General features: G+C 43.4%; 1 pseudogene; it reads right to left on the reverse strand.

Annotated features, from left to right (window-relative positions):
* Positions 1–515: 515 nt before the first annotated feature.
* Positions 516–1341, reverse strand: LOC118927902 (membrane-associated progesterone receptor component 2-like; annotated as a pseudogene).
* Positions 1342–7712: the final 6371 nt, after the last annotated feature.

The following is a 7712-nucleotide window of genomic DNA, read 5'->3' on the forward strand; positions in this document are numbered from 1 at the left end:
TGATGTAGGGGCAGGGAAGGGATAAAACTAGTTTTAAATGATCTTACCGTTGGGGAATAGCTTTGACTTAAATCTGCTTGAAACCCCTTCGAATTTTCAAAGATTTCTTAGAAATAAAGGTTTTTCCTTTTCCCTGACAAAACCCAAAAAGAAAGTCTGGGAATTCACACTGTCATGTTTCAGTAGCTTAACTACTCCAACGGATGTGTGCTCCCACCTCTCCTGCCCAGGCCTCCTCTTGCCTTCAATGCTAAAACAGAAACACAGCACATGAAACAGCAATCCCTTGCTGTTTTTGAGGAGATTTGTACATTAAGTAGCAAACACATATCTGGTTGTCTCTGATTAAAAAAAAAAAGAAAAGGAAGAGTAACCTCGTGACTTTCTTGCTCTTTAAAAAATCCCTGTCTTCTCCTTTTTAGGATGATGAAGCCCCACCAGACATTACAAACAACTGCAACAAGTGAGTGTGGCAGCAGAAATAAGGTCTAGTATTCAAATCTTCACCGCAAGACTCATTTAGCTTGTACACAATCTGTTGAATGTTTTTTGCAGCAGGTGAACCAAGCCAAGGACGCTGGACATTCTGTGAAAGAGTAAGAGTTGCAGTTCTGAAGGCCCCTGATATGGTTGTTTACGAAGTTCAATCCTGTTTTATTGTGATCCTTGGTGTCTTCTTGATCTGTATATTCTGACGGTTCTTCCACTGGTTTTAAGAGTCTGCCTACATAATCATTTTTTCTTTAAATCGCGATTCCCATTCTCGCACACATTTGCACAGCATTCAAATCTGAGAGATCATCATATTCCTCTTTAAGTGCATCTTTATCTAGGTAAAATGTTGCTAGTCCTCTGGAGGCATCCCTTCCAGCAAATATTCCATATGGACCAGCCGGGCCGTAGAACTTGCTGCCTTTGGTCACGTCGAACACTTTCCCATTGACCGCGAGCAGGATGCACGGGGTGCGGGACCCATCGTACTGGCGCAGCTGCTCCAAGCTGAAGTTCCGCTTCTTCATGCGAGGCAGAGAGGCGGCGGGGCTCTCCTCGCCCGCCCCAGCCCCAGCCCCCAAACCCCGCCGCCCCCATCGCAACCCATAGCTGGTAGGCCCCCAGAAGCACCAGCGCCATCAGCACCACGTTCAGCAGCATCTCCCGGCCCCCCGTCAGAAGTATCAACGCCGCTGTTGCCCAGTCACCCCCTTCTTCTGCGCTGGCCGGGCTCTCGCTGCCGCCTTCGCTGCTGCTCTCGCTGCCACTCCCCAGGGTGCCTGGCTTCACGTCCCCATCACCCGCCGCGATCACTGCCCGCCAGCCAAACCGCAGAGATTTATAGGGCATCGCCCTTGAATATTTAGCAATGTTGACCCCCTTGTTTGTATAAGGAAAGTACCCAGGTCTGGGAAAAGAGCTATCCAAATGGATTAGAGAGAACAATGCCCAGTGCTCACACAGTGGCTGGAATAGTGCCTGTTCCTACCAGACAGACTGGAAAACATCATAATTCACAATAGAGTTACTTGGGAAAGTCTTGCCTTGATAAAGCAAAATAATTAGGAATTGCTCCAGACATACCAAACAATCATAAATCAAAACTTAAAGGATCAAACTGTCACCAAGTAAATTAACTGCATCCCAGAAAAAAAGCTCAAGAAGATTTATAATAATAAAAAATATTCAGCACCCAACAACAGAAACTCACAATGTCTGACATTCAATCAAAGATTATCAGGCACGCTAGGAGGCAGGAAAACATCCAAAATGAACATAGAGGTTACAGGGAGAGAGTAAAGATGGCGGCGTGAGAGGTGGGACAGAGGCTTCCTCCTAAAACCACATATAATACAAAAATATAGTTAATACCACTAATCCTGAAAGAGCAACAGGAAAGAGGACTGCACCAGACTGCCTACACCTGGAGAAAAGAGCAGACCTCACAGAACAGGGTAATGTATGAAAGCTGTGGCCTGGTGGGACCCAGATTCTGCCCCCACCCCAGTTCACCGGCTGGAGGAAGAGAAATGGAGTGGGGAAGGAATGGAGGTCTGGGACTGCTGAATACCTAACTCCAGAGATCTGCTCTGGGAGCACAAACCTACATTTCATGGTGCTTTCATGATATTCTCGTGATTAAGGGTTTGGAAAGCTAAGACAGGCAGAATTCCTGGAGAGACTGAGACTCCAGCCGCTTGTGGAAAGCAGGGATCCATATGTGGCTGCTCTAGGACAAAAGAAAGGCAGGCAGTCTGAGAGACTTCTAACAAGGAAGGCTTAGCAAGAGGGCTGCTAACGGGGCAAGGATTGAACAGAGCTTATTGCTCAGGAGAAAAGACAGGTAGACAAAATTGTTCAGGTGCACTCTGCCCAGCAGGTTGGGAGCTCTCACCATTTCCAGGTGCTCCAGCTCCCTGGCTGGCTACACAGCTCCAAGGACCCCCTCCGTGATACACAGCCTACTGTGCCTTTCTGCCAGTCAGCCCCACCTGGCTCACAAACAGGCAAACTCTACACTGACTTTAGGGCAACCAGAGAGAAGGTCTGTCTACAGCTACTACAAACACAAAGCATAGAGGCTTATACCTGTGTGCTTGGCTGACTGGTTCAGGCAGTGGAGATAGGCAGCATGGCTGGGAAGCAGGAAACAGATCTTTCCTCCCCCCAGGCACCAATATCACACCCCTGGGACCCCCGACACTGATTCAGGGGCTGAGCAGCACCAGAGAGTAGAACTTCTGGACACTAGAGGGTGCCATATACAAATATGTAACACCAAAGGAACCTGGTTCAAAGTAAAATTAATATAACTCCTGAGAAAGATGACATAGACCTCATGACTCCTCCTGAAAGGGAGTTCAAAGTAAAAATCATTAACATGCTAATGGAGGTATGGAAAGATATTCAAGAACTCAGGAATGAATTCTGGTGAGACATCCAGTCAGTGAAGAGCACAGTGGAGGGTATTAAAAGCAGATTAGATAAGGTGGAGGAGACAATAAATGAAATAGAAACTAGAGAAGAGGAATACAAAGAAGCTGAGGCACAGAGAGAAAAAAGGATCTCTAAGAATGAAAGAATATTGAGAGAACTGTGTGACCAATCCAAATGGAACAATATTCACATTATAGGGGTACCAGAAGTAGAAGAGAAAGAAAAAGTGATAGAAAGTGTCATGAGGAGGTAATTGCTGAAAACGTCCCCAATCTGGGGAAGGAGATAGTCTCTCAGGCCATGGAGATCCACAGATTTCCCAACACAAGGGACCCAAGGGAGACAACACCAAGACATATAGTAATTAAAATGGCAAATATCAAGGAAAAGGACAGACTGCTAAAAGCAGCCAGAGAGCAAAATATGATCACATACAAAGGAAAGCCCATTAGGCTATCATCAGACTTCTCAGCAGGAACCTTACAGGCCAGAAGGGAGTGGGATGATGTATTTAATGCCATGAAGCAGAAGGGCCTCGAACTAAGATTCCTTTATCCAGCAAGATTATCATTTAAATTTGAAGGAGGGATTAAACAATTTTCAAATGAGCAAAAGCTGAGAGCATTTACCTCCCACAAACCATCTCTACAGTGTATTTTGGAAGGACTGCTATAGATGGAAGTGTTCCTAAGGTTGAACAGCTGTCACCAGAGGTAATAAACACACAGTAAAGAAAGTAGAACAGCTAATTATGAAGCAAATGCAAAATTTAATTAACTTTCCCCAAAGTCAATCAAGGGATAGACAAACAGTACAGAATATGATACCTAATAATATAAAGAACAGAGGAGGAAGAAAAACGAGGAGAAAAAGAAAAGAACCTTTAGATTGTGTTTGTAATAGCATATTAAGTGAGTTAAGAGCCTTCTTAGATAGTAAGGAAGTTATCCTTGAACCTTTGGTAACCACGAATCTAAAGTCTGCAATGGCAGTAAGTACATGCCTATCAATACTCACCCTAAATGTAAATGGGCTGAATGCAACAATCAAAAGACATAGAGTCAATGTATGGATAAAAAAACAAGACCCATCTATATGCTCCCAACAAGAGACTCACTTTAAACCCAAAGATGTAAACAGACAAAAAGTGAAGGGATGGAAAAAGATATTTCATACAACTAATAGAGAGAAAAAAGCAGGAGTTGCAGTACTTGTATCAGACCAAATAGACTTCAAAACAAAGAAAGTAACAAGAGACAAAGAAGGACATTACATAATGATAAAGGGGTCAATCCAACAAGAAGATATAACCATTATAAATATCTATGCTCACAACACAGGAGCACCTACATATGTGAAACAAATACTAACAGAATTAAAAGGGGAAATAGAATGCAATGCATTCATTTTAGGAAACTTCAACACTCCATTCACTCCAAAGGACAGATCAACCAAACAGAAAATAAGTAAGGACACAGAGGCACTGAAAAACACAATAGAACAGATAGACCTAACAGACATCCACAGAACTCCACACCCAAAAGCAGAAGAATACACATTCTTCTCAAGTGCACATGGAACATTTTCAAGAATAGATCATATACTAGGACACAAAAAGAGCCTCAGTAAATTCAAAAAGATTGAAATTCTACCAGCCAGTTTCTCAGACCACAAAGGTATAAAACTAGAAATTAATTGTACAAAGAAAACAAAAAGGCTCACAAACACATGGAGGCTTAACAACATGCTCCTAAATAATCAATGGATCAATGACCAAATTAAAATAGAGATCAAGAAATACATGGAGACAAATGACAACAACAGCACAAAGCACCAACTTCTGTGGGATGCAGCAAAGGCAGTTCTAAGAGGAAAGTATACAGCAATCCAGTCATATTTAAAGAAGGAAGAACAATCCCAAATGAATTACTGAAATTGGAAAAAGAAAAAATGAGGCCCAAAGTCAGCAGAAGGAGGGACATAATAAAGATCATAGAAGAAATAAATAAAATTGAGAAGAATAAAACAATAGAAAAAAATCAATGAAACCAAGAGCTGGTTCTTTGAGAAAATAAACAAAATAGATAAGCACCTTGGCAGACTTATTAAGAGAAAAAGAGAATCTACACACATCAACAGACACAGAAATGAGAAAGGAAAAATCATGATGGGCCCCACAGAAATACAAAGAATCATTAGAGATTACTATGAGAATCTATATGCTAACAAGCTGGAAAACCTAGAAGAAATGGACAACTTCCTAGAAAAATACAACCTTCCAAGACTGACCAATGAAGGAACAGAAAATCTAAATAGACCAATTACCAGCAACGAAATTGAATTGGTGATCACAAAACTGCCCAAGAGCAAAACCCCCAGGCCAGATAGATTTACCATGGAATTTTATCAGACATACAGAGAAGACATAATACCCATTCTCCTTAAAGTTTTACAAAAAATAGAAGAGGAGGGAATACTTCCAAACTCATTCTATGAAGCCAGCATCACTCTAATACCAAAACCAGGCAAAGAACCCACCAAAAAAGAAAATTACAGACCAATATCCCTGATGAACATAGGTGCAAAAATACTCAACAAAATATTAGCAAACCAAATTCAAAAATACATCAAGAGGATCATACACCATGACTAAGTGGGGTTCATCTCAGGGATGCAAGGATGGTACAACATTTGAAAATCCATCAACATCATCCACCACATCAACATAAAGAAGGACAAAAACTGGGGCGGAGCCAGGATGGTGGTGTGAGTAGAGCAGCAGAAATCTCCTCCCAAAACCACATATATCTATGAAAATATAACAAAGACAACTCTTCCTAAAATAGAGACCAGAGGACACAGGACAACATCCAAACCACATCCACACCTGCAAGAACCCAGTGCCTTGCAAAGGCAGTAAGATACAAACCTGGGCCCGGCGGGTCCCGAGCACCCCCTCCCCCCAGCTCCCGGCGGGAGAAGAGGAGGCAGAGCAGGAGGGAGAGGGAGCCCAGGACTGCTGAACACTCAGCCCCAGCCATCCGGACAAGAGCGCAGGCAGACACAGTGCATGCGCGGGGCCCTGGATACTAGCGAAACAGGGCAGCAAGAACAGTGAGCGGGTACCAGAGGCTGGAGCTGGAGGACAAAAAAAAAGCGAGCATCCATCTTTTTTTTTTTTTTTTTTTTTTTTTTGTTGTTGTGGTGAGTGATTTCTGGAAGTCTTAAAGGGACAGGGACCCCAATACTAGGGAAACAGGGCAGCAAGACCGGCAAGAGGGTATTGGAGACCGGCGCCAGAGAACAAGAAACGCAAGCGGCCACCCTTTTTTCTTTTTTTCTTTCTTTTTTTTTTGTTGTTGTTGCTTTGTTTTGGCGAGTGCTTTTTGGAAGTCTTAAAGGGATAGGGACCCCAATACTAGGGAAACAGGGCAGCAAGTCTGGTGAGCAGGTGCCCGAGACTGGCGCCGGAGAATAAAGAAAATGAGTGGCCATTTGTGTGTGTGTGTGTGTGTGTGTGGTTGTTGTTTTGTTTTGGCAGGTGCTTTTTGGAAGTTTTAAAGGGGCAGGGCAGGACACTTAGTCCAGAAGTAGGGAATCCCGGGATCTCTGGGCACTCTAATCCCCTGGGCAGCAGGGAGCATGGAGGCCCCTTATAGAGATAAATAGACTCCCTGCTGCTCCCCCTCCAATGCAACTCCACCACTTTGGAGCAGCAGTCCAACCCAGGCCACGCCATAGCAACAGTGGAGATAAACTCCATAGCAGGCGGGCAGGAAGCAGAAGCCTGGTCTGCACGCAGCTGCCCAGCACAAGCCACTAGAGGTCGCTGTTCTCCCAGGAGAGGAAGGCCACAAACCAACAAGAAGGGAAGTTCTTCTAGCCGTCACTAGTCCCAGCTCTGCAAACTACTCCTATCACCATGAAAAGACAAAATTACAGGCAAACTAAGATCACAGAGACACCAGAGAAGGAGACAGACCTAACCAGTCTTCCTGACAAAGAATTCAAAATAAAAATCATAAACATGTTGACAGAGATGTAGAGAAACATGCAAGAGAAATGGGATGAAATCGGGAGGGAGATCACAGATGCCAGAAAGGAGATCACAGAAATGAAACAAACTCTGTAAGGATTTAAAAGCAGAATGGATAAGATGCAAGAGGTCATTGATGGAATTGAAACCAGAGAACAGGAACGCATAGAAGCTGACATAGAGAGAGATAAAAGGATCTCCAGGAATGAAACAATATTAAGAGAACTCTGTGACCAGTCCAAAAGGAACAATATCCATATTATAGGGGTAGCAGAAGAAGAAGAGAGAAGAAAAGGGACAGAAAGTATCTTGGAAGAAATAATTGCTGAAAACTTCCCCAAACTGGGGGAGGAAATAATCAAACAGACCACGGAAATACACAGAACCCCCAACAGAAAGGATCCAAGGAGGACAACACCAAGACACATAATAATTAAAATGGCAAAGATCAACGACAAGGAAAGAGTTTTAAAGGCAGCTAGAGAGAAAAAGGTCACCTATAAAGGAAAACCCATCAGGCTAACATCAGACTTCTCGACAGAAACCCTAGAGGCCAGAAGAGAATGGCAAGATATATTGAATACAATGAAACAGAAGGGCCTTGAACCAAGGATACTGTATCCAGCACGACTATCATTTAAATATAATGGTGGGATTAAACAATTCCCAAACAAGCAAAAGCTGAGGGAATTTGCTTCCCACAAACCACCTCTACAAGGCATCTTACAGGAACTGCTGTAGATGGGGG

The sequence above is a fragment of the Manis pentadactyla genome, chromosome 8 (genome assembly GCF_030020395.1).
Source record: "Manis pentadactyla isolate mManPen7 chromosome 8, mManPen7.hap1, whole genome shotgun sequence".
In the NCBI taxonomy this organism is placed as follows: domain Eukaryota; kingdom Metazoa; phylum Chordata; class Mammalia; order Pholidota; family Manidae; genus Manis; species Manis pentadactyla.